Consider the following 16795-nt stretch of genomic DNA (forward strand, 5'->3'; position numbering starts at 1 on the left):
GGGATGGCAGATCAACCCGTATAGCCACGCGCAAACTGATAAAGAGCTGGTACGACGGGGGGATCGCACCACCTACTATAAGACATACTACTGGGCGTCCCAACTTACAGTCCCAACTTACAGTAATAAATCAATGGTTGCACGAGCCACAAGGTGAAACGGCCTATCGCATGGACAGACATCTCTTGAGAGTAGACGGGAGGATGAGGGCACTCTATAATAATATCAGGAAAATGACCCTGACAGGACCAACAGCACATACAGATAAGATATGGCATGAGGCACAACGAGCATTGAGATGGGAGGGAGTCACGACACAGGCAACTCCACTATGGGGGGGACAAAAGTTGGGGAAGCTGCGTAACACTAAAGGATTCAGGCAGTGGGACCTGATCAGCATTTCAAGGGTGGGTGACTTGTGGAGAAAGGGTGGGGTTATTCCATTCACACAATTGCAAACGACTTATGGCCTGGCGACGACGGAAACGTTCAGATACATACAGATTGCACATGCACTCAGGGCCCTGATCCCGCCAGGTTTGCAATTACCAGAATCTTCACCCCTGGAAGACCGACTACTCACAGGTCATATGACAAAAAAAGCAGTCTCACAAACATATAAGAAAATAATAAATAACCAGCCAGACCCCACAACGACTCTTAAAACAAGATGGGAGGAAGATATAGGAGGATTACTTAGACAAAGATGACTGGCAGGAAGCAATAGCATCCCCTAAAGAGGTGGCAATCCCTTCTAGGCTGAAACTCATACACTTGAAGGTGCTACACCGCACCTACTACACAAGAATACTGTTACACAAACTGGGCAGGACAGACACCCCTCTTTGCCTGCGACAATGTGATGCGCTTGGCACGTTCTGCAGTGGCGGCTGGTGACATTTGAAATAGGCGGGGCGTAAAATTGGCGGTGGAGAAAAGTCCATACAGGAACAAAAACCAGAGGCTATTAGAATGTTAGAGAAGTTGGCAGGTGATTTCATAATATGCGCCACACGAGATAACAGTCCTGCAGACTTCCCACACACTCACACATGAAAAAGACAGCACATAAAGCAGGGGTACAAGCTTTACAGTCTGTTAAGCCTCCACTGGCTGCCGGGTCTCTGAGGATGGCTGCAGCCCGTTCTGGCACTCCGGAGACTTCTAATTTAAAACCTCTTTTAAATGCATGCCATGTTTTCAAATCTGTCTGACTCTTGCACAAGCTTGCCTTAACACCTTCACACTATTACTGAGGTGAAAACCTATACACGATAAAACGAAGACGATAAAATAAAAACAAACTGCAAACATGAAAGAGGGGCAAACGTGATTTCGAGTCATGGTGCTCAAGTGTTGGTGCAAGTGTTGCATAAGGGAGTTTTCAATGTGACAAGCACAAGGCACATCACACTCAGGCTGCTCTTTTATTCTTTGCTATGGTACATGAGTAATTTATTGAGGAATGGAGAGTAAACAAACAGTTTGTGAGCTTAGAAAAACATATTTTACAATTTAATGAGCCCTACATTCAGCAGTGTTCCGATTTTATAATGAAAATTATGCTCCTCGTGGGTCAAACACCAGTGTGCAAGTGTAAAACAGCACAATTGAAATATATTTTACGATTCCGCGCTCTGTGGGGGGTACATTCACATTTGGACTGTTTTTCCCAGCTGACTGTACCACATCTCGCAGTCAGAGTTAGTATCGCACATTGCCACGCACTTGATTTAAATTATGGGTTTTAAAAAATACTCTTCAAAAACTTCAAAAGAAGCAGCAGTCTGCCGCACCTCATTGGCAAGGGACGCTGCTTCTAATTGGACAATAATAACAGACTCGGACTGACTGACTCATAATAATAAAATAAATGTAAAAAAACTTACCTTGGCTTGGCTTCCCGTTCTGACTCTCGACTCGAGTCCTGTCCCGAGACTGCAGACTCCCGCGCGCCATCCTGGATTTTTTTGAATGCCTCGTCACCAGAGTCGTCACTGAAGGCTGCAGGCAGCCTCCCTCCCCTCCATGGCAGCCGTCGCTGATTGGTTCGGCCGGCTGCCCTAAACACGTCATTTCTCCTAGTCTGCATGCTGCAGAACGGAGAGTGGGAGGTGGCAGGGGGGAGCGGCTTGCCCACAGGCTGTCCAAACAGTCCGTATTCACAACAGTGGGCAAGCCACTCCCCCAAGCCACTCCCCCCTGCCCTGAGGCTCGAGTAAACAGGAAGTTTTGCTGACTGCTTTCTCGCCGTGCGAGAAGGGCAGGCAGAAACAAATGGTAGTTATAAATAAATAACTACCATTTGTTTCTGCCTTCTTCTCGCACGGCGAGAAAGCAGGGGGGGCGGCGCCCAAACGCCCCCATGGTAAAACCGCCACTGACGTTCTGGCATACAATCTGGCACTGCATAGAAATTGTGACATACTGGGAAGCAATCATGCGTACGATATCAGAGGTGACCGGGGTAACGGTTCAGCCGGAACCTAAGAGGTGTCTACTTAACATTTGGGAGCCCACGGACCTTAACCTTGCGGCTCGAGATTGGGTGACCCTGGGAATGGCAATAGCGAAGAGAAATATAGCGCAGCTCTGGGGATCCAGACCTACCCCAACCCTCGGACGGTGGTCCCAGGACATGGATGGTGTAATGATGGCCGGAAAATCTGTATACTTACATAGATGGTGCCCTAAAAAGTGGACCCGGGTGTGGGGAGGATGGAATAGATACCGGGGTAATATCTGCAAACCCCCTCGAGAGAAATCACAATCCGAGGATAGCGAATGATTAGCTATTGAGATTATGTTACAGGAGACGATGAACACTGACATACGTGAGGTGAAGGGTGCCAGAGAAAAACCCTGAAAATGTACCGTTTGAATCTAACGAAATGTTACCAAAAGAATTGTGATCTTGAAATATGTTGTGTGCACAAGCGAATATACAAATTCATTCATCGTTGTATAATAACAAAAATTGTTAATAAAAAGATTTTAAAAGAAAAGAAAATGTTAAAAACTGAGCACTCAGATTACTGGTAGTTAATTCAACTGTTTTATTGTAAATTATACACTTTTGGAAAATGATTTGTATATCTGGTTTTCATCTGTACATTTCTACTAGACATTATGTAAATAATGAGAGGGCTTTAGGTCAAGTCTGTTCATTTGTTGGTTAATTTGGGCCAATATCCTTCAGTCATTGCTTTTGATGCATTATCAATACATTTTGGATCAGTCCAGAGGAATAGTCCTCTCTCACCATCATGCTCCAGGCAGGTTAAAAGCAACACATTCCATGTGATAAAATAACAAACTTGATAACTAATTGTGGCACTTCTTTAGAATGTTCTCAACAAGCATTGTACATGAACTGAAGTTTCAAAGTTCTTGTTTATTCTTCATTTCATAAGCTTATCTTCAACGTCAGAATATTACTTCAGGGTCAATTTTCTTAGAAAGTCACTGTGCATAGGTAGGGATACACAATTTTTAGTTTATTATTGGAGCCTGGAAGATAGGGAGTAGTCAAGAGGTCTTCTTCTTTACTCTGAAGATGGTCTCCATGTACCCTGTAAAAGAGAGAAAAAGGTCTGTAAAGTATGTATCCACCCTATTGAACCCATGGTTAGCCCCACTTGCCTGTGAAAAAGAGAGATCTTGGTAATGTACCTCTACCTTGCTTTGTAACATCTCCCAGAGTCCCATTTTATAGGATGTACATTCCTATGGACCATTCCTTTGTTCCTGTCCATGGTTCTTATTGATAAATGCTGGCGGCTTTGCTTCATTGCTGCAGATGCAGGGGAATATCGCATTATGGGAAGCGACATTATTAATGAGTTTGGGTTTGTCTTTTCTGACCTATCCTTCTTTCCATTGGTTCAGCAGACCTGGTTGGTGCTTCAGCATTGGCTTGTAACAGCGTTTGGGTTCTCCTTCCTTGCACCAGTGAGAGCTTTGTCTTTTAAGAGGTTATTATACACCTAGGGGCAGATGATAGACTGACTCCCTGGCACACCTAAACACAATATTCAAACAATATTATGTGATATGCACTCCTTATTTTTAACAGTTTTGTATAACTTTCAACAATTATACCTGGTGCTGGCCCATATATTGACTAGCCCCTAGTCAAGTTAGTACAAATGAAAGAAATTCACAGAAGCCTGTGTTATGGGGAGCACTATTCACTTATTCACAATTACGTGATTCGTTTTTTCTTATTTTGCATGCATTTTCAATCCAATTTAAACATAGTAAATTTGTCAACCTTACACTTCATCAAAAAGTTCAAACAAGTGTAGTGTAGTTCCTAGTTTCCCACTAGGCCCTGCGCATTGGAATAACATAAACAGTAGTATCGACGTGGAACTGCGGATATTCCAGGCCTCCACTGACTATGCTAAACTTAATTGGGTTGTGTTACCAACTAGCTCAGAGGTCACTGGAAACTTTCTTCTCTGCATAGGAAGTGATCAGCTTCCTTGGCACAGACAAGAAGGGATTCAGTTTTCCAACAACCGTGCAACATGACAACTTTGCTCCTCAGATCAAGAGTCGATCTCTAGGGTCGTGTGAAACAATAGACATGTATTTCACTCAGTCAGTCTAGTGCAGTTTACTTTCACAGTATGTAGAGAATAGAGAGACGGGCGTTTATCAATAAAGGTTAACATTTATTGAACAGTCTTTCTTCTCGTACAAGAGAAATGTATTGCCACAATTGCAATAATTGTTATTATAAAAAGTACGTACAGTAAGATAAGTATTGCGAAATAGAACTGTAAAAGCATTGATATGGTTTCTTAGCCATACAATGGTTTAAAAGTAATAAAACATATATACAGTCTTATATACATTAGGCTAACATACTCAACTGGTGCTTCTAACTAAGCCTACCCCAGTGTGCCTGACCTAAGCCTAACACGTGAGAAGGGGAGTAAGTAAGTAGCTTAAGTTAAGTTGGTTTTGCCAAGGTTTGTTTCAAGAATTCTCGTCTAAGGGTTTAGTCAACACCATACCTCTGAATAGAATGATGGAGGATTGGTATCTCCTTCAGGGGTCTCTCTCGATATCCCAGTCACCTGCGAGGGTAAACCGGAAGCGCCGGGACTGGATTTCTCTGCACGAGAAATGCAGCGGCTTCTCTCAGCGCGTCGAGGAAGGAGGGGTGACAGCGTCCGCGGGCAGCTGGGCTGGATGTCTTCGCAGAGGACGGCTGCACGGCTCCTCAAGCGTACTGCACCATAGTTCGCGCTGTAGCGGCGATAATGGTAATCAGCAGCTTCACCACCACAGGATAGCAGGCTGCAGCGACAGAGTGCTAGTTTTTACCAACACAGGGTCATGCAGGCAGCTGGCATCAGCAACAGGGAACGAACTCGCAGCTCGTATCTCTCTCAGCTCACATTGCTTAAGGCAACGTTGGTAATATTTATACCTGACAGGTGCCGGGTTTGACGCAAGTTTGCTGGACATAAGACGTCAATTAAAGATGTCACTAGGAAGTGACAGTTATCAGTTGCTCATTAGAGTTCCATTACTAATCAAAACATAGCAAGCGGGGATTTCCAGGTTTGCTAAGTTTTTATCTTGTTGAAGAACTCGGAGTGTTATCTAGGAATATCAGATAGTGACTGCTGCTCTGTCATTGCACTAATTGGTCGCAAAGGAAGTAGCAGAGAGTCATGCTGGAATGTGGCTCTGTTCGTGTGAGGCCAGAGATGACTTTTCAGAAAATCGCACTTGAACGGTTATGCCAATATAGGGAATAAATGGATTTATAGCCGAATAGGGGCATAAGGTCACAGTATCGATCAGGAACCTAGATAAGCACGCAACACCCACTCCACGTTTTCATGTCCATCAAAATTACTAAAAATAAAGCAATTAGATGTATGTGTAACATTGCCCACCCCAAAATACATAAATGCATTGGAAATAGGCGTACTTGTAATACATGGAATTTTAGGTACTGTACGTTTCTTAAAGCATAGTAATCATTCAAAAGGTATTGCATATGAAATCAATGAACGATTATGCAAAAGGAATTACACATGAAGTATCTCTGACAGAAGAAATGCGAGATAAATCATCACATAAAAATGCATTGTAATAACATGTGTGCTAGAGGCTGGTGTTATTTTGTTATGTCTCTAGATGTGCTTAGAAATAGAAGTGTGAAGCTTCTGTTCTCTAAGAATAGTTTTTACGTTAAGCAAAGAATTTGTTCGTGCCAAAAAGGGTGAATTATTAAAAATGTCCAATATAAAAAAAAAATTTAATGCTTGAACGGGGAAACATAGAGTTCCAAAGCTTATTGCAGTCTTTGTTGATCAAAACTGAAGGCCGAATTCAGAGTTCATGGGAACGCTGTGTGTCGGAAAGCTTTTCAAAAGTTATTGTTTCTCTATGGGTGAGAACATCGTATCAGACAGGCTCGCAAAGAATTGGTCTACAAAATCAGGTGATAGTTCAACCAAATTAGATAGCGCTGTAACTTGGCAGGTGTGAGAATGATTGCTGTCATCGAAGGCAGGACCAGCAATGCTCACAGAACGTTGTACCTGGATGATGTTGCTTTTGTCACTCGCTCCACTGTTACCACTTGGCTGTAGTACAGGAGTCTCCACAAATGCCGTCATCAGGATTGGTAGCCGCTGGGGACAACACAATGCGTGAGCCGTTATTGGACTGAGCAAAGTATCGACGTCCATTGGTACTGCTGATGGAAGTGAAAGACAGATGTCCAACACGCATTCATCGCCGCAAAGCATACACCGTAGCACAGGTAAAATGCAATTTTGCCATATCGGTCTGAATGAAAGGAACCAGGTCATGTTTAGATCTCTCAGCCTGGCCAATCCGAGGACGTTAGTTATCCTGTCCCTGTAGCGCATTGCTAGGATTGTCTCTTCCATTCCCATGGGAGCTATGTCTGAGCCGAGGCTTGCCATATCGTAGCAGGATGGTCAAAAATAGAATCCCTGCAACGAGTCCCAAAAATAGTGGAATGCCGCCAAAAATGGAGTGCACAAAATTAGGAAAGATTCCCAAAATTGCCTGGAAGGGTGTTAGCAGTCCCGTAAAGACTGTCTTAAATATGCCTGGGATGCTTGTTGCACTAGACATGTTAAGGAGTTGGCTGAACATTTCTACGAAATGCACGGGGCAATTTGTTGATAAAAAGTCATGGACTTCAGTAGCCGTCCTTGCGACTAGAAGATCATACGTCTCTTTAGATGACGTTATAGGCACTGTTGTCTGTAAAAGTACAGATTTCATTTTGCTTAATGTATCAATTCGTATAGAATAGAGATTCAGACGAGGCCAGAGGGGAGTCACTATGTCTGGAGGCCCGCTCGGGAACAATGCTTGCATGCAACATTTGACCATGGACGTAACTTGTACTAGATAACTTTTCCCTGGCGCGAGGCCACAGCACCTGTGATCCGTTCTAAGAATGTAACTCCCGTTTGCGAGTTGCATAAAGAAGGGCTCTATCTGAGTTGCAGGTGTGACTAGCTGGTGGCATGAGAGGTTGTTTGAATTTCCATCACATGCTCCGTGTAGATTAATACCCTGACACAAAAGTATACCGCTTAGTGAGTGTTTACAGTTATTACCACTAAGAAATACATTTTTGTCGCTGTCACTATAGCAAGAATGAGTGTATGGTAATTTCCATTCGGATTTTACATATCCCTTACCCAATTGTTCATATTGGCCAGCAGGTATGTACTCAAGGCATTTATGAAATCGGAAAGTTGTTATCGGAAGTGTGATAATTCCGTGTATTATCCATTCAATGACAGGACTCTCTGACATTGTCAATGATAATCTCTCGAGTTTTTCGATGCTCAGGATTGTATAGTCTGCTCCTTTCTGTGCCAAACTGATCTGTTTATCAGTAAGGTTAAAACTGGAAAACAATGACGTTGTGTTGATTAAACGCCAAGGCACATAGCCTGAACGAAGGTTTTGCAGCGTCCAGCCTAATTCTATAATAGAGCGCAATTGAGATTGGCCATGTTGTAACATTAGCAAATCTCGGTCTATCACATCAAAGGCAGAGGATACAATATTGTCCAAAGAATATATTCTGGAAGACAGAGTCATTAACCCATTGTCTATCACAGAAAGTGATTTCTCCAAATTAATACAATCAATTTCTCGTATTTTTTCAGCAGTTTCAATTTGCTTTACTTTCCAAGCCTCGTTGTAAGCAGCATAGATACTGGTCGCTATGAAACGCTTTTGACGCTGTTTGCGTGGTCCAAAAATGAAGTCGCGCAAATCAGCACCATCTTTTAATAAAGACAAGTGTCGCTTAATTTCAGCCAGTGTGGATGTAGTTAGCCATTCTAGGCAGAGTTTCCCTACACTGTATGTTGTTATAATCCCTGGATGTTGTCTCTGGGAATATCTAGGGTCTAATCTGGTCATTTTTAACCCCTGTGTTTTATTCAGGAACCTATCTTGACAGCTATTTGTGTCTGTAGGCCAGATTAACCACTTTTTCCAATCTGGATGTGTTCTGTCGAAATGTAAAATTTGTGACACGTCTAACTCAATATCAGCTGTTGCATTTTCAGGTATTGGCTTTGGTATAGACGGTGTTTTAAGGTCTTTGTTCTTGGCTAGGCCAAGACAAGATGTTTGGTGTATTGTGTCATTTAAAAATAACATTTGTTCTGGTATCATGCAGGTTCTAAATAGTGCTTCTATGCCTTGCACCTGCCAATCTTTTGTACCCCAAATTGTTTTCGTTTCAATATTATTTTTCCAATAATCAAAACCAAATGTCATCATTTTGTCATAAAATGTTTCTGAATATATCAATTTAGAATTTGTCAGCATTGTTTTCATTCCTGTTTTATCTAACAGTTTATAATAAAATGTTTCTGCATCACTGGTGTTAAACCCTGAGAAGTATTTGAATTTCTCAAAAAATGCTTTAGAACTGCTTTTAGGTGGTGTAGAACAATGTTCCCATTGATTATACATAAAAACATTTCTAGGCTGTGCAGATTTATGCAAGTAATGATCCCCATAATGGGTGTAACAGAATAACTGCTCATAACTAGATGAACCTTGTAAATAATCATGATCTGTGAATCTAGCTGACATTACTAAATCAGACATCATGTCATTAATACTGTTAAAGTCCCAATCATCAGAGAATGTACTAGGTGTCACAAAGTCACTTAAGGAAACCTTTAGTTGATGAGGATACTTCAGGATTTCGACCGGACCATAGATCTCATAGTCTGTTTTCTCCCATACTACCCCACCAGGTATTGGAATTGCTGTGACATTTACTGTTGACAGTTCTCTTTTCTTCACGTGGGATGATCTGTGTGGTTTCAGGACTAGGTTGATGTTCTGACTTGCTGTGTCCATTGTAATATATTTTCCTTCAATGAATTTTCCCAAACACAGTACCATGATGAGCCAAAGCAGGAGGAAAAATACACCTAGACCGAACCAGAACTCTAGCCAAGGGGAAATTAGGTCGATTTCCTTCAGTTGATGAAAGAGTTCCGTTGCTTTTTCTTTAAAAGACTTTTTTGTTTCTGGCATCACTTCGGGGTCGTTTAAATCTTCAGAGAAGTTGTCGAAGTTGATGAAATAACCAGAGGCAGTTCTGTCAATTGATGGGATTGTTCTTTCAATCTGTCTCTCGGTAGCACTTTCTGATGCCACATCATTGTAGACTGGTGCTGTTTCTTGACGAACTGTTTCAATCTGTGTTTCAAGAGGCACGAGTTCCATGGCATTATTGCATAGTCCTTCATTGTGCACTGCAGGCTGATCGAATGTGATTAGTCTTTCAGTTTGAACCTCTTGGATTGTTGCAAGTTTGGGTATTCTGTTGTTTCTTGGGAGTCCACTGGGCCTACTGTTGATTATAGGCCACATGCTTGTGGTTTTACCAGATCGATAGACACGACTCTGTTCTCCTTTTTACCAGCAAGGGGCGGTAGCACAACTGATCTTGTTCCGGTGACTGCTAAGACAGGTACTGCTTTTCTGTAAGAAGGCCCAAATTCCTTCTTCACCGCGATCTTTTCTCTGACTAGATCCCCAATCTTTGGAATCCAGACAGGCCTTGCTGGGGCTGTTGCGGGTGGTGCCTCGTCAGTGGTACTTGGCTGTTGCTTTAACTTTATGTTGCTTAATGATTTTCTTGTTTCATTCAGTTCCTGTAAAACAGCCAAACGGTCTTTTACATCAAAGTGCGTTGTTCCTTTTTGTACCACTGACATCTGACTATCGAGGTCCTGAACGTTCATTCTAATTCCGAACAATAGTTCGTATGGGCTGAAACCTTTTAGAGAATTTCTTGGCATGTTGTTAAGACTAGTCTGGACACTTATTAAATGTTTGACCCACCCAGCGCCTGAAACTAATACCTTCGCTGTTATAGATTGCTTTATGTCACGGTTTTTTCTTTCTACCACACTATTCCCTTCGGGGTGCGACGGACAAGAATACCGCAACCCAATTCCCATGCTGGCCATGGCCTCCTTATAGGCTCGAGAGCTGAAAGCAGGACCCTGGTCAGAATGGAACGTGGTAATTGCGTATGTGCCGATAAAGACTCGCAAATCTTTTATAACCGTTCTAGCGTCAGCCGAGCGCTGGGGACCTCATTTTTTAAGTGCTTTTTGTCTTAACTATTAATAGGACGCAGGATGGGGTGTAGGCAGCGTTACGCTCTTTCTGATGGGTAGCCGGTAGCAAGGTTCGCTACTGCGATCCCTATTGCAGTTTTCACAGTTGTTTGCATATATTTGGTGTTCTACACTCATTCCCGGCCACCAGAATACTGATTGTAATTCAGTCAGTGATTCCTTGATCTCTCTGTGCCTTAGACCCAAACCCATGTGTGCGTCTGCTATTAAAAATATTCTCCTGTTCGTGTTTGGAATTACTCTGTCCCCCACTCCAGGGATTCGAGCAAAAGGAACGGAGTTTGCATCGATTATGTATGCATAATTGAGTGGATAGTTTACGGGTAGTGCTGCACAGTCGCCTTTTACGGTCGTTTTTACTGCCAGCATGGTTTCCCCGTCTATGTATTTATCTGTACGCTTTTTTGTGGCTACGGAAGCCGGGTTAGTTGCTTCCGCTGTGGCTGTATTAGCCAATGAATTCCCTGCAACGTGAACGCCATCACGCTGAAGACTCTGTGCGTGAATCACGTGAGTCTTTTGTAGTTCTTTACTTAAAAGAGCTACCTCGTTCCAGAGCTTTTTATGCTTTATTGTGGCACCTGTGTCATCTTTGTAGTCGTTTTCAATCCAACTCTGCAGTTTATTGTTGTAAGAGTTGACGCAAAAATGAGAATCGCACACTATAAGTGTGGGGAATTCGCGTTCTACATTTTCGAGCGCCATCTTTAAAGATCTGATTTCAGTTCTTTGAGCCGAACAGTACTTTACTGATTCAGTTTTTGTTATTTTCGGTTTGATTTTACCGCACAGCCAACGACATTTAATGATCGCACATGCTGCATCGTAGGATTTTCTCTCTACGTTGAAATGCTGTACAAAGCTATCTGTATAGATTATACAGGCATATAGTGGGAGAGGCAGAATTTCGATTGGCAGAGGATATTCTTCTTCATATTCTAAATCATTCAGTTCTTTGTATTGCGGGGCGAAATAGTATTTCACGTCTTCCGCTCCTAGAGAATCTATGCACTGTATCCATTTCGGATCCAGTGACACTGTAGGCAAGTTTACTGGGCTGAATAGCGCCTCGAAGGCGGATTCCGCTGTGAGGATATTAATCCGTTTGCCGTGTGCTAGTTCTCGTTCATTTGCTAATGCGATTTGCACTGCGTTCACAGTTCTTTCTGTGCGACTGAATGCTTTTTCTGCTTGTGTGTACAAGTGAGATTTAATTGAAATTGGTACCTTTTCTCCCTCATTAGAGGTTAGGTACGTGAATCCGCATCTTCCTTGGATGACTCGGATTACAAGATCGATCGTGTTGTCACGTGTATCTAATTTTGTTTTTGCTAACATGTCTGTTTGCAGTGATCTCAAAATTTCTGTGTGTTTTTGAGTCCAATTGATTTGTTTTAAATCAGGTTTAATTAGTTCGTAGAGAGGTTTAACCCTCTCTGCGTAATTTAGGATGTAAGTTCTTCCGAAATTCAGAAAACCTAGTATTGACTGTAAATTCTTCAGCGTTTTTGGAGCTTGGAGTACAGCGCACTTCTCTAAGAAGTTGTCCGCTAGGCTTTTCCCTTCACTTGATAATTCGTACCCTAAAAACAGTACTGTCAGATGGGCAATTCGGGACTTTTTAAAGTTGAATTTGTAACCCTCTGCTGCGAACCCAAGTATAATGGTGTTCACTCTTTTCAAGTGAGTATCCAAGTCGTCGTCTGTGAGATAAATATCATCTACGTAAGACAATGCTTCATCATCATAGATTTGTAGTAACTCTGTTACCCTAGCTGAGAATAGTCCTGGGCTGTTCTTGAACCCCTGTGGGAGTCGACAGAATTTTTTCTGTGACCCAAATGCGGAGAAAGCGGTCAAGTATCTGCTTTCTGGTGCAATGTTTTGACAAAAGAAACCATTAGAAATGTCTAATGTCGTTTTATATTTTTTCCTAACTATGTTATTCATTAGGGCTGCACTATGCGAGTTTTGTACTGCAAAGGTTTTGCAACAAGTATTAAGGTGTCTGTAGTCCAAAACTAGACGATATGAATTGTCTGGCTTGGAGACAGGAAACAAAGGATTGTTCATTTGAGAGGTGCATGTTTCAATCACCCCCTGGTACTCAAGTTGATCTAAGATCTCCCTGACCTGTTTTTTAGCTTCTTGCTTTATGGGATACTGCCGTTGGGCAGTTGGTTCACTTTTTAATTGGATTTTGTGAGGCGGTGAATCCTCATCCCATCCTACATGATTTTTATATAATGCAGGTGCCTGGGCTACTGCCCATTTCCTTGCATATGTGTATTTTTTGTGAATCGGAATGTGATTCGAGAAGGCAGGCATAATTACTTCTTCGCCACGAGGGCACTCCCTGACAAACTCCGGGGGCCAATCTTTTTCAGCTAACAGAATATCATAGCCTTTTGAGAGCTTATCCCAAAATAGACCCCTAATTTTCCTAGTCTTATCACCCTCCATACGCAATGTTATTTCGTATATTTTATGGGGCTCGCTAAGTCTGGCGTCGGCAGTTTCAACCTGAATGTATTCATTCGTGTCCACTGTCTCCAGATGACTCATCAAGATCTTGCGCGCTATACTGATTTCTGCTGCACTGTCCAACATTGTCAATGCCCACTCCCCGTTTTTCAACTGTGTCCTCAGTATTCTCGGCATGGTTGATTACTCTAATACTGGCTACCTTCTTTTTCTGAAATTGAGATTTCTTATTTTGAGCAGGTTCCTTGTCTTTGGACTTGGTGTGCTCTCCTGGGTCTGACCGTCCTCTTCTTTCCGAATTCTGTGGAAAAGATCGAGAGGGACGTGTATCAATACTTTGATATCTATCAGGTTTTTTTAGATTATCCCTATTTCTAAGGTTATATCTTTTCTCAGAGGGCTCCCGCTGGGGAGACTGGCGTTCTCGAGTCGGAGTTCTTTCCCTCCGTCGAGGAGACCTTCCTCTGGACTGGAAAACTTTTTCCTTGGGAGTGGATTGTTTATTTCCATCCCAGCTCTTTTTAGGAGTGTTTGAATTATTTTTAATAAATAATTTTTCAGGATTTTCGAGCAGTTGGGGCTTAACTGGTTTCCCACCCAAGCTGTCTCTACCTAATTCTTCATAGCATTTTTCTATGATTTTTGCTAGTTCAACAGGATCTTTTATATCTGTTTCCCTCAACTTCTGGCGGATCGCCACAGATGCTGCTTCTCCCTTTACGTTGGCTAATAATATAGCCGTGACCTGCTTGAAGTCTTTCAGTAATTTCATACCTAGATTTAAAGCGGGCTCTGGACCGAATTCATTTTGAATCTGTTTTAGCACTTCTGGTATTACCGCCATAGACGGAACACCGTGTGTTTTTGTGTAAATGGAAGCAAAGACTGTACCCCAAGTGTCACAGTCCTCCACGTGTGGTGCGATTCCCATAGGAAGGCAGATGGTCAAGATTCTGTGTTTCTCAATAGGGGTAGTATCAGGAAATACTGCCTCTATTTGAGTGATTTTCTGGGCTAACCAGAAAGGAATTTGTTCCCGTTTTACGGGTGTTTTACCAAGACATGACTGTATGTTCTGTGGTGTAATTTTATTTGTGTTCCCCTGATGAGGGGTCAGCTGTGGCGTATTAACAGCTGGCTGGACTGTTGCAGTCCGCATTACATATTGGACTAATTGCCTATGTATTTTTATTAATGTGTTTAGCTGTGCTAACAGCTCTTCCTTAGACATTTTTGCAATGTCAGGATGTGGTGTGTAGCTGGCTAGAACCGGCCACGTGGCTCCTGGTCTACCTAGTGGACCGAGCCTAGTTATTTGATCAGTGTGTTTTAGGGCGCCATTAAACCAGAGCAGGTGCTCTTGAAATTTAAGTGGGATTTCAATCTCCTCGAAAGGAGCGTACTCTCCCGGAGGTTCCTCTATTTTGTAATAGTGAAACTCCTGTGTTATAGCGTTTACCGCTGGAAAGTTTATCCATGAATAGAATACCTCTGTCTGCCGATACTCGTGACCCTCTATCACGAAAATTACTGTATCACCTTGAGGTGTCAGTCCGTTTTCTATAAGTTTTAAAGTTATAGATCTTCTTAACTGGACCGGGATGATAATAGCACCCGGGTCTGTGTATTCGGGACCTTGCTGAGTCGCATCTGCTGCGGCCCCAGTGGTGCCGTTGTTTTCTACTGACATTGTATAAATGCAGTTTTTGCAGAGTAGGTCTCCAAGGAGACAAAGATTAGGTGCACAATATTTTGGAACACTGTATCCTTCAACGTTGAATATACCAGAGCTTTACATAGGAATCTCTTCCTACTAAGGTCGGGCGGATTTTAACCTTTCACCCACTCCAGACGTCTATTGGAGTATTTACGGGAGAAAGGGGTCTGTGAAATATGCACGACTGAGTTACTCTATAAGTCTTGCGTTAGTTTATCGCCTTACCAAACGTTTGGGCGCCATGTAGTGTAGTTCCTAGTTTCCCACTAGGCCCTGCGCATTGGAATAACATAAACAGTAGTATCGACGTGGAACTGCGGATATTCCAGGCCTCCACTGACTATGCTAAACTTAATTGGGTTGTGTTACCAACTAGCTCAGAGGTCACTGGAAACTTTCTTCTCTGCATAGGAAGTGATCAGCTTCCTTGGCACAGACAAGAAGGGATTCAGTTTTCCAACAACCGTGCAACATGACAACTTTGCTCCTCAGATCAAGAGTCGATCTCTAGGGTCGTGTGAAACAATAGACATGTATTTCACTCAGTCAGTCTAGTGCAGTTTACTTTCACAGTATGTAGAGAATAGAGAGACGGGCGTTTATCAATAAAGGTTAACATTTATTGAACAGTCTTTCTTCTCGTACAAGAGAAATGTATTGCCACAATTGCAATAATTGTTATTATAAAAAGTACGTACAGTAAGATAAGTATTGCGAAATAGAACTGTAAAAGCATTGATATGGTTTCTTAGCCATACAATGGTTTAAAAGTAATAAAACATATATACAGTCTTATATACATTAGGCTAACATACTCAACTGGTGCTTCTAACTAAGCCTACCCCAGTGTGCCTGACCTAAGCCTAACACGTGAGAAGGGGAGTAAGTAAGTAGCTTAAGTTAAGTTGGTTTTGCCAAGGTTTGTTTCAAGAATTCTCGTCTAAGGGTTTAGTCAACACCATACCTCTGAATAGAATGATGGAGGATTGGTATCTCCTTCAGGGGTCTCTCTCGATATCCCAGTCACCTGCGAGGGTAAACCGGAAGCGCCGGGACTGGATTTCTCTGCACGAGAAATGCAGCGGCTTCTCTCAGCGCGTCGAGGAAGGAGGGGTGACAGCGTCCGCGGGCAGCTGGGCTGGATGTCTTCGCAGAGGACGGCTGCACGGCTCCTCAAGCGTACTGCACCATAGTTCGCGCTGTAGCGGCGATAATGGTAATCAGCAGCTTCACCACCACAGGATAGCAGGCTGCAGCGACAGAGTGCTAGTTTTTACCAACACAGGGTCATGCAGGCAGCTGGCATCAGCAACAGGGAACGAACTCGCAGCTCGTATCTCTCTCAGCTCACATTGCTTAAGGCAACGTTGGTAATATTTATACCTGACAGGTGCCGGGTTTGACGCAAGTTTGCTGGACATAAGACGTCAATTAAAGATGTCACTAGGAAGTGACAGTTATCAGTTGCTCATTAGAGTTCCATTACTAATCAAAACATAGCAAGCGGGGATTTCCAGGTTTGCTAAGTTTTTATCTTGTTGAAGAACTCGGAGTGTTATCTAGGAATATCAGATAGTGACTGCTGCTCTGTCATTGCACTAATTGGTCGCAAAGGAAGTAGCAGAGAGTCATGCTGGAATGTGGCTCTGTTCGTGTGAGGCCAGAGATGACTTTTCAGAAAATCGCACTTGAACGGTTATGCCAATATAGGGAATAAATGGATTTATAGCCGAATAGGGGCATAAGGTCACAGTATCGATCAGGAACCTAGATAAGCACGCAACACAAGATGTCTCCACAGTCTTATTGATCAGACTGCAAACATAAACCAGCAAAAAAAGCAAAACAATAAATTCTCATCAAACGATGATTGTATTTCCTTTCTTCAAGGTTG

The 16795-nt window shown here is 42.6% G+C and overlaps 1 long non-coding RNA gene across 1 annotated transcript in view; it reads right to left on the minus strand.

Moving 5' to 3' along the window:
* Positions 1-3035: 3035 nt before the first annotated feature.
* Positions 3036-16795, minus strand: part of LOC147707879 (uncharacterized) — a 65559-nt gene continuing 51799 nt past the window's right edge. The window contains exon 4 of the long non-coding RNA XR_015296476.1: positions 3036-3572. This is a non-coding gene — a long non-coding RNA (uncharacterized LOC147707879). The remainder of the gene's footprint in view (positions 3573-16795) is intronic.

This window comes from Lissotriton vulgaris, chromosome 6 (assembly GCF_964263255.1).
Source record: "Lissotriton vulgaris chromosome 6, aLisVul1.2, whole genome shotgun sequence".
In the NCBI taxonomy this organism is placed as follows: Eukaryota; Metazoa; Chordata; class Amphibia; order Caudata; family Salamandridae; genus Lissotriton; species Lissotriton vulgaris.